Source organism: Ochotona curzoniae, unplaced genomic scaffold, assembly GCF_017591425.1.
Source record: "Ochotona curzoniae isolate NIBS_2020 unplaced genomic scaffold, NIBS_Ocur_1.0 contig_4064, whole genome shotgun sequence".
NCBI lineage: Eukaryota > Metazoa > Chordata > Mammalia > Lagomorpha > Ochotonidae > Ochotona > Ochotona curzoniae.
This window is the reverse complement of record NW_024466107.1, coordinates 9,792,678-9,808,076: the sequence shown is the minus strand read 5'-3', so window position 1 is coordinate 9,808,076 and position 15,399 is coordinate 9,792,678.

The following is a 15,399-nucleotide window of genomic DNA, read 5'->3' as shown; positions in this document are numbered from 1 at the left end:
GAGACGCAGAAGAGGGAGAACTCCTTGCTACCAGGCCTCGCACCAAGCCGCAGAAGCACGATCTGCAGCTGGGAAGGCCTTAGGAATCCCTGGAAACCCAGAACATAACTGACCTGAGGGCAAAGGCAAAGTAGAAGGGGATCTCCTGGAAACTTGAACCTGAGAATTAGGCAGAGCAGATTGCCATTCAGCGAGGAGCATCAGAGCACAGAGACACTGTGAAGGCAGAGCAAGCAAACCAAGAGAATCTGCCCTGTACCAAGAGCTGCAAGGAAAATACAAGGCATCATTACCTGCCTGGAGGGGAAGGGAAGCAGGTGCCATAGGCCTCTGTAAGGTGGCTCACGAGAACTCAAGAGAAAGCCTTCCACCCTTCTACTTTCCGGACTAAACTGCAAGAATGGGGGAGCAGAAGCAGACCACAGCACCTGCAACGGGGATGGTGTGGGGAGAGGGAGACAACAGAGGCAAGAAGGCTGAGATGAGAGCCCTGACTGACTGTGGACTTTCTTGAGCCCCACAGGAGTAGCATGACTAGTTAGCAGGCCTGCCACTTTCTGAGTATCAGCCAGATCAGGCTCAGAATCTCCTCTACCAAATACTTAGTATTTGGCATTGGATCTGGAATCTAGAAAGACATGAAAAAGCCAGAAGTAGAAGAAGTATTTCTCTGTGTGTGAAGAAAACAACCCAAAAAGGAGATAAGGGATTTTTCCAGGACATGGTGAGGTCTTATGCACATATCTTAGTTTAGACAAGTGTTATGTCATTGTCAAGTCTTACCAAACTGACTGACTAAATGCTAGGAATGTTATTGTATACCAATTATGGCTCCTTACAATTATTTTAAGTATAAAAAGACCCATAATTTACTAAATAGCCTAGGAAACCAAAGGGGAAAAGAATCTCTGAAAATATTTAGGATATGTGCAAAGCAAAAACAGCAGCATGGACGGGCATTTGGCACGGTGGTTAAGACATGGCTTGGGACACTCGGTTCCCGTATTGGAGTGCCTGCAATTGAGTCCTGGCTCTGCTGCTTACCCCAGCTCCCTGCTGCTGTGCAGTGGGGAGAACCCAGACCGGCGGGTCCCCCGCCATTCACACTGGAAACCTGGACTGAGTTCTCAGCTCCTGATGGCAATCTGGCCCAGCCCTAGCTGATGTGGGTATTTGAAGAGTGGACCAGTACATGAGAAATCAGTCAATTTCCATCTCCTACCTTTCAAATACATAAAATTAAGTGGTAACCTTTTTGAAGTCCTGACTCCAGTCGACTGTAATATCTTTGAAATCCAAATATATATATATATTAAAATCCAAATATATATATATATTTTTTTTAAGTGTTATTGTTTGCTTCCTTAGCACATTAATAAAAGCCTTCTTGGTATAGAATTGTGTCACAATCAGTAAGCCGTTCAATTTCCCTGGGTCAGAGAGGCATGGAATTGACCAACTCAAAAGGCCGGTGGAATTGGACCAAATGAAAACCAATGCTGAGCTTGGTCTTGAAGCCAGGGGTCCACCAACAAACAGGAACGTCTGATGCTCACTGTTATCGTGCGTTTCAGGCCTCGGCTGCAGAGAAACGTTCCTCCTCTTGAGTCATCCCGTGCCTGTGAGTTCCAAGAGTCCAATTCTCCAAGCTGCTCAAGGCAGTCAACAACCACCATGAAATGCTCACACACTGGTCTGGCCCGCCTCACGTTCTCTCGGTGTGTCGTTGAGGGGCCTGAGCAAACAAATAGAGCCTGGAGCGCAAACCAAGCATTAGTGAGAAATCGGAGTTGACACAGCAATGTGGAGTGGGTGGGGAAGGCGGAGGTGGGGACAGCTCTCACTCTCCGGGTCGAGCATCTCTCCCACTCGTTACGACACCCCGTATTCTTTGATGTGTCCTTTCCCATAGATGATGTTCTCTGTGAGAGAGGGGGAGGTAAGCTCGCTCGTGGGAAAAAAAAACGTCTCGACGGCTGTGAGCAGTGAATTGGCTCCTGGCCAGGCAATGTCCTCAAGGTGTGCCCTGAGAGATGAAGTCACTTGGCTCATCTTACCAGCTTCAGGATGGCGTCAGGACCTGACAAAGCCAGGCAACACGTACAAGGAAACTCATCGCAGGCAAGACCGTGGCCCCCGGAGAAGTCTTCCTGGAGAGAGAGACAGGTGGAGACCTTGTTTAAGAAAAAGAACAATGCAATGAATGACATGAACTGAAAACGCATGTCGGATGCCCACTGCAGACTCTGGTCCTTGAAAAAGCTTGCAGAAGAATAAAATTAAAGTCAAGTCCTTATATATATAGGAGAGGTCATTTGAAACTTCATGGAAAAGTCACATTTTGGACAAACCCAAAAGTGGATTTTCAAATATGTTGCTCTCCGATAAGCTCTTGTTTTAATTCCATTTTTCCATGAATGTATACAATCCTCCACATGTGTACATATGCTCCTGGAGGCATGCTTAACTTCTGGCACCTCTTCAAACCATTATTCTCTACATATTTGTTCAGCTTTTATTTAATGAGGAAAAGAAAACTCCTTTGCTCCTAGGGCAGAGGTAAGCTTTCTTGACCTGTAAGCCCCACACAAGAAAAAGCATACATGATCATGGATAAATTTGAAGAATTTTTGCATGAACACACCCAGGTTTGCGGCACCCACATAAGAAATAGACCAGAAGTCCTTTAGACTGTTATCTATTTATTCCCACCACCAAAGGGAACTAGCTTAACCTCTGACGCTGAAGCAATTCCTTCATTCAGGAATTTATACAATTCTCCACCTTCACACCTTGTTAAATGTTTTCTTTTAAATTGTTGGGAACCATCTTTCATTTCATGGCTTACTTTGTGCTCACACTCACATAGCTATTTTTTGCTCAAGCTCTTCAAGGCCAGGTCAGACATACACACGTGGTAAGGCATTGTTACCGAGATGTGCCACGTGCCTCGCTCAGTTTCAGAATGTTAGCTGCCTCTTAATGCTGACATTGTTATGTGTGTGGATGTAGGTGGTAGGAGTCTTCACTGCCCTTCACACACACACACACACACACACACACACACACACACACACACACACACACACAGTGTTCTCCCTCTTTCATGTAGGATATGTCTCCAAATCCCAGGGAGGGTCTGCACTCACATCCTGGGATACACTTCCTCTTCCATCATACCCAAGCTCTTATCCCACAAGGTAGCTGTTAATTTTGCAACTGAGTTGTGACAGTAAAACTAGGAATTTCCTCCTTCACAATTTCAGACCGAAGACGTCTTCTTACGATACATGTTAGCAACATCAGCATGTGATCTTCTCTAACTTGACAACTTTCACACTATCTGTGGCCTTCTCTTTGGCAATCTGAGTTAGCAGGACCGCTGCTCTTGGGTCCTGGAGCCATTTTTTTAAAGTAAAATTAGGGTTAGTTGACTACCCACACAGGGGTGCCAGGAGCTTGATGGGTGATTACCAAGTCACTAACAAGCAGGCAACATGAACAGCCAGGATACGTTGACTAGATGACTCAGGTCCCAGATGAAGGAAGTTGGATGGTAGTAGGAGATTTTGATACACTGCTCAGAATGGTATACAGTTGAAAACTTCAAAATTGTTCATTCCTGGAATTTTCATTTTAAAGTTTTCACACCACAACTTCCACAAGGAACTAAAATCACAGAAAGCAAAACTGTGAATGACAGGGGAGAAAAGCAAGGAGACCACTGTGCTCGTGCCCAGGGGTGGCAGAGATAAGGCGGTGCTGGGAAGACGTGTCTTCCTGTCTGCCCAAGGAAACCGCTTGCTTTAGCAGAAGTAAAGCAAATTTCTCTTCTTCCAGCACTAAAAAGGTATTGCAGGTGGAAACCTGAACTGGCAGGCATCATTTTTCTGACTTATCAGGGTGGCATACAGGCAGGCACCCTTTCTTAGAAGCTTCCTCTCCAATAGATGCTCGGTCCTCTATCAGCCGCGTGTATTTTATCCAGTGTCTACATCACAGTTTCATTTTGCTTTGGCTTGGTTTTTGGTCTGCAGCTTGCCAGAGTTTTCCATCGTCTGGCCCGAAACTTTGTAAGACTCTTCGTCCAGGTTTGTAGATGATCCTAACGTCAGCTACAGGGGATATTCCGCTCGTTCTGCTTATAGTACGGAGCTGGGTTTGTCGTTTCAATGAGCAGACATTCAAAGCACGCCTGTTCTGGAAGCTGTTCATCTGGAGATGAACAATAAGACCCACCTCCTCCCCACAAGATCTCTGTTTACCAGAGCTCACTGTCAAGTAGAGAATCAGACCTGTAGACAAACACCAGGGCAGAGGTGACAAAGTCCTTTGGTCTTGGGAAGTCCAGGAAGGTCTCACACAAGAAAAAGCATTTAAGTAAAGTTGAAGAGTAAATACAACTTGAACAGCAGGACTGGGAAGACAAGGCATTCTTTTTCAGAGACAGTTGCAAAAGATAATCCAGGATGGAAGGAAAGTTCATTGGCAGGGTGAGGAACTGCTGACACAGTGCATCTAAGAATAAACTGGAGGCAATTCTTTCAAATCACCTGTATGCTTGTTTGTGACCTGGGAGTCTTCGTTTTGGCACACTGCCCAGGTAATCCTGTCATGACAAAATTTGAAAAGGGTTGCCCTGCACGGTGCCGGTGGAAGGTGGAGAGTGGAGCTAAAGCACGAGGGGTCAAGTATAGAAGGCTGCTTTCCAGATTCTTCCATGAAGTGTTCATTTTTGCCGTCAGGCTATATGGTAGGTATGATTTCTATATTTGTGATAAGCAGGCAACGATTTAGGTGGATTAAACGGCTGTGCACAGGTGCAGGATGGAGGACCCCAGGTTTGAATCCAGGTATGTCTGCACACATTGACCATCTTCTCAGCCATTTAACTCGAGGGACTTTTCCTAAGGCATCTGTGCTGATCCTCCTGTCCTTGCCCCCCTCTGCTTGTGAACAAGGACTCTCTCGGGTGCCATAACCATGCCTTCAGATCCACGTTAATCCATGGGAGTCCTTTGTGTTTCCGACCCTCCATTTTTGAGACCCAACAGTGAGTTCAATCCCTGACCATTAGGAGTACAATAAAGATTTGACTTTTTACTCTTTTTACATATTCACTTGATTCACAGTTTCTCTTTCTTTGCGTTTCATAGATCAGCCAGTTTGGTCTCGATAAGCAGTTTACTCTTTCTAGGGATTTTTGCCTGACGGGTGAAAGATGGAAGAGCATTTCATCCTGTTTATTTCACGCTCTGTGCATCTAATTTAAACTCAGATCAATAGGAAATTCATGCCAACCAGCAATTCAGCATTTGTAGGAGAGCATTTGGCAGTCTGGGATTTGTGCTTGACTTACGGTTGGAATTTTCCTGAAACTCTAAGCTTTTTTTCCAAGAATGTCTCTGTTTATGTATTCGTAACAAGTCTTGTTGTGAGAATGTGTAATTACTTTCAAATCTCCCAGTGGCACTGATAAACTAGATTAGTCTGTACTCTGACTGGTTTGGAGACAAATGAGTCCTTAGCTAGATTGAAGATCTTTTAAATACCAGGAAATTAAGAAAATTGTACTAGTACTTTAAGTGTGGAGGGGGAAAGAAAGAGATTTTCTTATAGAAGTCAACTCTGAAACAAGTTAAGAATTCAAGTTCACAAAATGTAGATGCGATTATGGGACAGAAGACAGCTTACTAGTTTTGATTTAATAAAAACAGTTACCTTTTTTTCCTGCTTAATCAAGGTCAAACAGAGTATAAATATAGATTTTCATTCTACTTGTAAGTTTTTTCTTAAACTTCCACAGTCTTATTGATTGATTATGTTATCATCACTTCTACTAAATATTTAAAATGACGAAAAACAGATTTGTATTTAACCGATGTGAATTCTTTTTCTGACATTTATTTTAGCAATAATTGTGTTTTATTGTGTTTTTTTGCTTTTTCTTTTTTTTTAAAGATTTATTTATTTTTATTGCAAAGTCAGATATATAGAGAGGAGAAACAAAGAAAAATATCTTCCATCCTATGATTCACTCCCCAAGTGACTGCAATGGCCGGGGCTGCGCTGATCTGAAGCCAGGAGCCAGGAACTCCTCCAGATCTCCCACACGGGTGCAGGGACCCAAGGCCTTGGGTCATCCTCCACAACTGCCTGCCCAGGCCACAAGCAGGGAGCTGGATGGGAAGCAGGGCTGCCAGAATTAGAACCAGCGCCCATATGGGATCCTGGCATGTTCAAGGAGAAGATTTCAGCCGCTAGGCCGCGTGCCAGGCCCTTTAGCAATAATTGTGTCTGCAGTGTGTCAACTTGAAGATAATTTGTAAGAGCTTGGGAAACTTAAAATCTTAGAAGGATAATGAATTGAGTTAATGGGTGGATATTCTTGTAATGCCTAGATCATTTCTGAGAAAGGAAGCATATGGAAACATGAGTTGGTATCATGGTTTGAACAGGATTTGGCTCCCCAAACTCACGCAGACCTTTAAACCTTAAGATGTCATATTAATGGGTAATGGATAAATGTTAATAGCTGATGAATTAAAGGCGGAGACTTGATCTGATTATGGCATCGTGCAGGTAGGCCTCTTGAGAGATGTATAGGTCACTGGGGACTTGCCTACTGGATGACAATTCGCATGAAAAGGTTATCTGCTTAAACAGATCATGTTTCTGCTATGTACTTCCTGTCCAGCCCTGTGATCCTCCCTCAGCATACAGATTACCCTCATCAAATACCAAAGAACCAGCCCACTAGATAGTAGACTGTGAACCTCCAAACCCGTGAGCCAATGCAAACCTTCTTCCTTCCTAAGATTCCCTTTCGAGCGATTAGGTTGTAGTCGTGAAAAGCAATCACCGTGTATGATTTTAAGCTTCTTGTATTTGTATGGCAAAAACCTGTACACATTTATTCCTGGATTTCCGGCACCCTGAGAAATGCAAGGATGAGCCATGCCTCCTATGGGGCTGAGGAGGACCGTGCAAGATTTCATGACCCTACACATAATTTATAACACAAGAATTGTCCATTTCTGGAAACGTCCATGATTGCTGACCATCGTTGGCTTTGTGGAAACTTTAAGTGCAGAGAGTGAACTTTGGATAAATGCTGTCAAACTTCAGTTTGTTTTTTAATATGAACGTGGTCATAGACTTCTTCAGTTTGACAGCAGTGTCTTCTAGGCCCATGATTTTCAACTGAAAATTCATTGCACTTAACTATGCAGTCTTACTGGCATGTAGATGCTTAGCGCATATTCCATCACAGATTGCTTGACTTGCTATTCCTGATTTATTATTGGTAGTACATGTTTGATATCTTTGTGATATGTTGTATCAGGATGATTATGATTTCATTGTCCACCAGGTCAGTGTTACAGTGCAGTGAGGTGAACCGCCACTAACAGCACCAACACTGCTTATTGGAGTGCCAGCTTGAGTCCCAGCTGCTCTGCTTTCATGCCAGGTGCTTGCCAACGAGCCTAGAAAGGCAGTATATGACGTCCTAAGCGTCGGGGCTCCTGCTTCCCTTATGGGAGATCAGGAAGAAGTCCTTGCTCATCGGCTTCCGTCTAGCCCAGAGCTGGCTGATGTGACATCCGGGGAAGCGAATGGGCAGCTCTGAGCTTCCTGTTTGTGTCCTTCCCTCTCTGTGTGCTGCTCTGCCTTTCAACTGAGTAAAATGTTTTTAAAACTCATCCATTTTTATCAATTAAATGCAGTGTTCATCTTTCTTTGAAAATAAGGGAAATGATTCGTTAGGATTACTTTAGGATGATTGTGTCAAAAATTTTCTAAATTGATTCTATCGTCTTATTTCACGTGTCACAGAAATAACCAGATTTTCTCAACAACTGTGTTATTTGTTAAAATGAACTGTCGGATTTTTTCCACTGTTGAAAATTACAAGCAATAAGTTAACAACAGCTACAGGCCAGAGTGTATTGTCTACACCAAAGGATTGTCTTGTTTGTTTTTTTTTTTTTTCAGGTACATTGGGTAAAGGGTCTGTGGGTATTAAACTATATTGAGTGAATACACTTGAACTGAGTCAGGATGTCCAAGACTTCAGCTGAGACAAAAAATGAGTCATAAGACCACCAACTCAAAACCAAGTAGATGTGTAATAAAGAGTATCATATCCAGATGTGAAAATACAAAAAAAAAAAAAAAAACCAAGTAGAGCATAGGATCTTAGTGCATGCAAGGTGAGGATTTAGCCACTAGGCTATCACGCCAGGCCTTGCTCTCATATTCTACTTGCAAGATATACAAGAAAGTCCTCAATGTACATGTAACTCAGGTCTATTTAGATCCTGATTTTGTCAACGGAAATGAAACGTTTTTAATTGCTGCCTTATTTCCTCTGCCTGACTCTCCCAGAATTCAGAAACTCTTACCAAACATGACTATGTCCACAGCAACATAAATATTTGCATAGGTTCCATGAGAATCTGTCCTCCTTGTTACCATGACATGACTGAAAATATTGATGGGACAAGAAAGATCTTGGCCGGCATGTCACATTTGAGAATTAGATTCCCTGAATCAGAGATGAACAAACACTTTCATACTAAGGTTAGTCTTCAGTAGTCTGATGTCTTACATTGAGGGTACGTGTATTAAGGGTGGATGTGCTGCCTTTTTATGCCATCTGAGCAGCAGACTTCTTGAAAGAACTTTAGGTCATGGAGGGTTTGCCTCAGAAAGCAGTTGTCTCAAGTGGTTTGGGTAAACCAAGTTTAACCTAGCTTCTCTATTTCCTGACTCTTAGTATGATTGTCCCCCTGCTTGTACTCTGGTGGTCAACCTCTACCAGATACCAAACCAGGTGAGCTGCCTGATCCCTGTGAGCTGTCAGGTCATAAGCCAAAATAAAATTTTCCTTCCCTTCAAACTTCTGTCAAGTGTCTTAGAGTAACAAAAGCTAACGAATACAGAAAACACATGTACCTCTGTAGGGTTGCTACTGTGAACCACGCCTGAAGCTGTAGACAAGCCTTTGAAACTTATCAGGAAAGACTGGAAGAGTTTGGGAGAAGCAGGCTAGAGAAAGCCTGGTTTTAAGCAGTGATGTGGGTGATTCTGGCAACCAGATGGTGATGGAAGTATGGCCTTCAAAGCCCATGCTGGTAAGATCTCCAATGGAAATGAGGACCTTACTGGGGAATTGACCTAGAGGCTACCCTTCTACCCCAACAAGAGGACCTTGGTTGTACTGTGTCCAGGTCTTGAGGTCTTGTGGGGAGACTGGACTTCAGGATGGTCACTGGTTGGTGGGGAAGATTTCAGTGCAGCCAAGCCTTCAGGTTGCAGCCTTGGTGCTCTTGGCTGCTGTTAACAAGTTTTACAAAGGCTTCCAGGAGCAAAAGCGAGCAGAGCAGAGGTCTGGAAATTTTTCGGCCTGGCCAGGGAAAGAACAAAGGACAAGTTCATTGAGGATAGAAAAAGTAAAGAAGCAACAGCTACTAGGTAAATGGATGATTCAAGTGCAAGAAAGTCAGGTATGAATGGGCAAGGCGATGAAAGAAAGATTCCCCAAAGCATCTTGAAGATTCAGGGGTCAGACCTTCCCAATTCTGTTCTCTCAGAGGGTTAGAGGTACAAATTCATTTCAAGGAACCCCAGGGGGCCCTGTTCCCCCAGACCTGACTCTAGCTTGATTGGCTCAGGCATGGTTCCTTTTGGTAGCCGGCCTTGTTGTTATCCACCTGCTGCTAATATTACAAGTAACATAGATGGCAAGAGTCACATACCCATGGCAGCTTCCACCAAAATTTCAAAGGGAATCCTAGGAGGTCAGGCAGAGTTGGCTGTGGGATTGGAATTGCTGCACAGGGCACTGTGAGGATTGTAGAGGATGCCCCCAGAAAAGTAGAGGTACCAACGATAGGAGGCACCTGCCTTGAAGCATGCCAGGCAAGCCTGAGAAAGCCACAGACATCAGTACACAGCCTCAGGAAGCAGCCACGTAGGCAAAGAGCATCAGGGCCATGGAGGCGTGAAGATGCCACAGCTTAGATGGAGATCACTTCCCTGAGAAGTCACTGCCAAGGGCTTCCACTGGGACCTTGTGAGGTAGGGTCGGAGCTGCTGCCAAGTCCCCACCAGGGCCATGACTAATGAGGCTGCCCAGGTGAGACTTCCAGCCCTGAGAACAGAAGCATGGGCTGCTGCCACCAAAGACATACGGGAAGACTGTTCGGGCCTTTGTCAATTCACTCTTCAATACAGTAGACCCAACATGCTAGACATGGAGATTTAGGATCTAAAGTGAGTTCTACTGATTTTAGATTCGGCATTGTCTTTAACTAATCCCTTCTTATTCTTCCTCTCCCCTGTCTAAAATAGAAATGTAGACCCTATGTCTGCCTCACCACTGTATCTTGGAAGTCTATAACCGATCTTAGTTATCCAGGGTTCACCACTAAGAGAACTTGCCTTGAGTGTCCCTGGAGACTTTGGACTACAGACTTCTGAATACATGTTGAGGTGAGTAAAGACTTCAGAACTTCCGGGAATGAATGGCTACATATTGTATGTGAGTTTTGGGGTGCCAAGGGGTCAAATGCTATGGGCAAAACAGGACTTGACTCCCCAAACTCATGCAGAAGTTTCAGCTCTGAAGTCTTACGTTAACAAATGATAAACTAAGAGTGAGGACCTGGCCTAACGTAGCGTCTAAGAGGAAGATCTGGTGGGAGGTGTCGAGGCCATTGGTGATTTGCCTTCAGGAGGCAGTTCTCATGAGCAGGTTGTGGGTTTAGGCTGAGTTTAGCTTCGCTTCTCTTTTGGCCCAGTGGCTCATTACTTCATGATCCTGCCATACATTCTTTACCATGCCCAGCCTTCACCAGATGCCAGACAAATGGAGTCACTATCCTGAACTGTAAACCTCCTCCAACTGTAAGCCAAAATGAACCACTCCCTTCCCAGGAAGCTCTTCTAGGGTGGTTGAGTGAAAGTAATAATAATAATAATAATAATAATTTTAAAAGCTGACTAACTTACGTTCAAAGAGGCGATACTTTATGGGCAAAAGGCCTGATGAGTTAGAGAGACCGTCAGCTTTAGGATATTCTGGGGATCTACGGAAGAGAGGATTTGTCCAAATGTGTAGATACTATGCTGAAATCTGATAGCGAGTTCTTGGTTGTGTTGCTTCAACCGTGTCAGTATCAGAGCCATTGTAGTGTCGTGGGTTGGGCCACCACTACTTACAAGATTGACATCTCACATGGGCATCGGCTTCAGTTCCTGCTGCTCCCTTCCTGATCCAGCTCCCTGCTGGTGCCTCTGGGCAGGCATAGAACATGCTCCAAACATGGGGCCCAGTAACCACATGGGAGATCCAGATGGGCTTCCTGAATCCTGACTTTGGCCTGGCCCAGTCCTGCCTGTTGTAGCCATTTGGGGAACAAACCCAGTGGAGTAGGATCTCTCTCTGTCTCCAGCTCTCTCTTTGGTTCTGCCTTTCAAATAAACAAAACAGATCTTAGAAAAAGACTGCCACTATCATTTAAGTAATTATACTTCCTGAATTTTAGCAGGATAAATCACCTCTTAATGATCAAGATATCTGTTTACCTTTCCCGTGAGTCAATCAGGTGAGCATGTTAGGCTATGTTCTCCTTATCAAGTCATCTGCAGACAAAAATATTTTACTGGGAGACTTCTCCATAACTTTGCTTAAGGTTCAAAGCTTTTGAGAGTGATACCATGTTTAGTTAGGGGCACAAGGCTCATTACTCATTGTTTCTTCCTAAGAAACCATCTCTCTTCTCCCTGCCCTTCAGGCAGGATAGATCACTGTCATTTTTTCACCCTCCTCAGACTTGATTATCCCATTGTGTAGCCTTTATCACTTTGTGCTCTTTTTTTTAAAAAAATTAATGATTTATTCGTATGAAAGAGTTACAGAGAGATGAAAAGACAGAAAGATGTTCCATCTGCTGGTATAGTCCCCGGTGGCCAGCTGAGGTTGGAGACACCGAAGCCAGGCCCTTCATCCAGGTCTCCTGCATGGGTGCAGGGGTCAGTAAACTTGGGCAATCCTCTGCTGCTTTCCCAGGTGTACTTGCAGGGAGCTGAGTGAAAAGTGAAGCAGCCAGGATGCGAATCGCTGTCCCTAAGGGATAGTGGCATCACAGGTGGCAGGTTGAACTGCTGTGCCACAATGCCAGCTCCTGATTTTGTGTTCTTAATAATAACAATTTTTTTTAAAAAGCTTAGTAAATAACACTGTGTGGTTTATACTAAGCAGCCACCTGGTCTTGGACAAATCGCTGTTGCATCTCTCATTAAGTTTCTTCATCTACAAAATAGGGTAAATGAAAGTGCTTGTCTTATGGGGAGGAACAGGAAGGAAGACATCAGTTGGTACACACAGAGCTCACAGCTCTCTGTACATGCATCCACCTCCATTGTTACTGACCATTTGTGGTTCACTTGTTCTAAGTTCTAGACCTACAGATCCAATGGACTATTTCACAGTTTACCCCACTGCGCAAAATGTATCCGATGCATTATATTCACGCTGAAATATTTACAGATGAGATGCTAATGGCGGCTGGGACTGGCTTCAAAGAAATCCACTTGGGGAGGGCAGGATGTGATGGAGAGAAAATAGTACCAATCAGAACCTGACAACCGTTGAGACGGAATGACAGGTATATTGGTTTCAATTGGATTTGTTTAAAGATACTCGGAATGAAAAAGTTTAAACATGTAGTGTATTCAGTATTTTCTCTGAGGTCTCATTCTTCCCAAACGTTCCTTGTACACCCTTACCTTGTAGATAGCATAATTTCATTCTATAAGCAGAGAATGGTCACTGAAGATAGTTTTTTTTTTCCTTTTGATGAGAAAATGACACGAATCACTTTCAAGTACTTCACAGTTTCATGTTCATTGAAATTACCGCTGAAGTATTCGCAAAGGTTATGATGGGGCCAGTGTTCTGACCAGACAGAGACAGAATTACCACCCACCATACTGGCATTTCATATGGGTACCAGTTCAAGTCCCAGCTGCTCCACTTCTGACCCAGCTCCTTGGCAATGCCCCCTGGGAAGCGGCAGAAGACAGTCCAAGTCCTTGGTCCCCTGTGCCCACATGGGAGACCTGGGAGAAGCCCCTGTCTCCTGGCTGTGACTTGGCTCAGCTGTGGCTGTTGCAGCCATTTGGCAAGCAATTCAGAAGATGAAAGATTTCTCTCTCTCTTTCTCTCTCTTAAAGGAAAAATAAAACAATGATAAATTGTATACATCTCTTCATATCCATTTTTCCTTCCCGAGGCTTCTTTCGCCTTAAGGCAATGGGAGGCCATCAAGCAGAGGTTTGTGGCAGGGATTTTCTCTTTGCACCCAGGACCCTCCACTGCGTGCTGAGGCGTCTGACCCTGCCAAACCACAGGTGTGTCTGGAACACCATCCACCAGGCTCCAGGATGGCCCAGCTCACCGCACGTCCTCAGGGTAGCTTCCTCTCTTGACTTTGGTCTGCCCTTTCCCACTGTTAGCAGGAGGCTTCCTGGGAAACTATATCTCATGATGATGTAATGTAGTTGTGTTTCAGGAACACACAGGTCAGATCAGAGGCAGAGGTTCAATCAAGCTGCGAAAGAAGCCAAGCTGGGCCTGATGGCTCAAATGGCTCATCCTCCACTTCCAAGCTCCAGCGGATCCCATATGGGCAACGGTTTGTGTCCTGGCTGCTCCAGTTTCTATCCAGCTCTCTGCTTGTGGCCTTGTGCAAAAGCAGTCGAGGATGACCCAAAGCCTTGGGACCCTGCACTTTCATTGGCGACATGGAAGAAGCTCCTGGCTCCTGGCTTCAGATTGGTTCAGCTCGGACCATTATGGCCATTGGAGAGTGAGCCAATAGATGGAAGATCTTTCTATCCCTCCTTCTCTCTGTAAATTTACCTTTCCAATAGAAATAAATAAATGGCTTTTGGTTGTTGCTGTTGTTGTTGTTTTGGTTTTTTTTAAAGAAGCAACTTACAGAAGACACATGGAGTACTCACCTGGAGGGGGGTTCTCTCTTCACACCAAAGGTCACGCCCACCCCACCCAAGTTCCACTAGTCCTCAGAATTTCAAAATGAAAGCCCCGCTGCTTGTTGGCCTGAAGAGAGAAAGCTGCTCTACGTGGGTCTGCAGATGCCACGAGTTTGCCAGAAGGTGACAGGGCATGTGGAGACCACCCCAGCAGCTCACCCCTCGTGCCCATGGGCCTCAGGCACTCCTGGGACTTTTCCCTACACTTTTGAGGATACCAATCCTGGGGACCACGAATGCATGCCCCTGCTAATCTTCATGCCCAAAGTCACTGCGGCAGGATGAGTAGGAGTGGGCAGAGAAAACGACAAACTCTGCTCTCAGTCTGATTGCGAACTATGAGACAGCAGGCTCACCCAACCCGCTGTCACCACGTCACCCCCGTGGCCTCACAGCTCACAGCTTCATATTTCTGTATCACCTCGACATCTTCCTGGAATTTCACGCTCCCTATGGAGCTGTTTGAGAAACTTCCTCACTCTTCCCTTAAACACCTGAGAAAACTCACAATGCCAGGGAACTGAGGAGTTTGCCCAGGCTTCAGTAGTGGCCAAGTTCGGGCCTGGTCCCCCGATGGTGTGGACAAAACTGGGTAATTTTTTGGGAAGATTTCTAGGCTAATTCCCACAGAGAGTAAGCTGTGTCTTTAAAAACAAATGTAATAGATGGGAAAGAATGCCAGTAAGGGTGGACCCCCAGCCCTGGCCATGGGCCCTCACCACGGGCTGACACTTGACTTCCTTCTGATGTTTGAGACTGTTTGAGACAGTAGTGATCATCCTGAGATTGTATTTGCGGAATGCCAGGCATCCTCTTAGGTATTCCCAGGGAAAGACCATTGGATATTCTTACTGACCGATCAAGCTCCAACTCACAAGGGCTTCTCTGCCACAAGGCCCCTTCCCAATATTGTGATAAAGGGGGAAAGAATGAGACTGCCACGAAGCAGGCAACCGGAAATTAACACCTGGCATCTCGAATCTGCATGCGTGAGTGTCCAGCCCTGGGCTATCCCAAAGGCACGGGGGGGGGGGGGGTATGCAGTGTTCTTTAATAGACGAAACTGTTTTTATCCGAGTAGCAGATAAGACACCCCTGGGAACCGCTGCTTGCACAGAGCACACGGGCCCCATTCTAACAGCAGCCAAGCTGCAGCACTGAGTAAAAGCAGCTTCTGTGGGGCTGCTTGCATATCATTAATCATTAATCATCTACATTAATGACTTTGTCTGTTTGGTTGGTTTTGGTTGACCTAGAATGGTCCTTCTGTCGCATCTGTACGAAGCCCTTTGGAGCTGTTTCTTAGCACTTCGTTCCACTCCTTAACGAAATTGC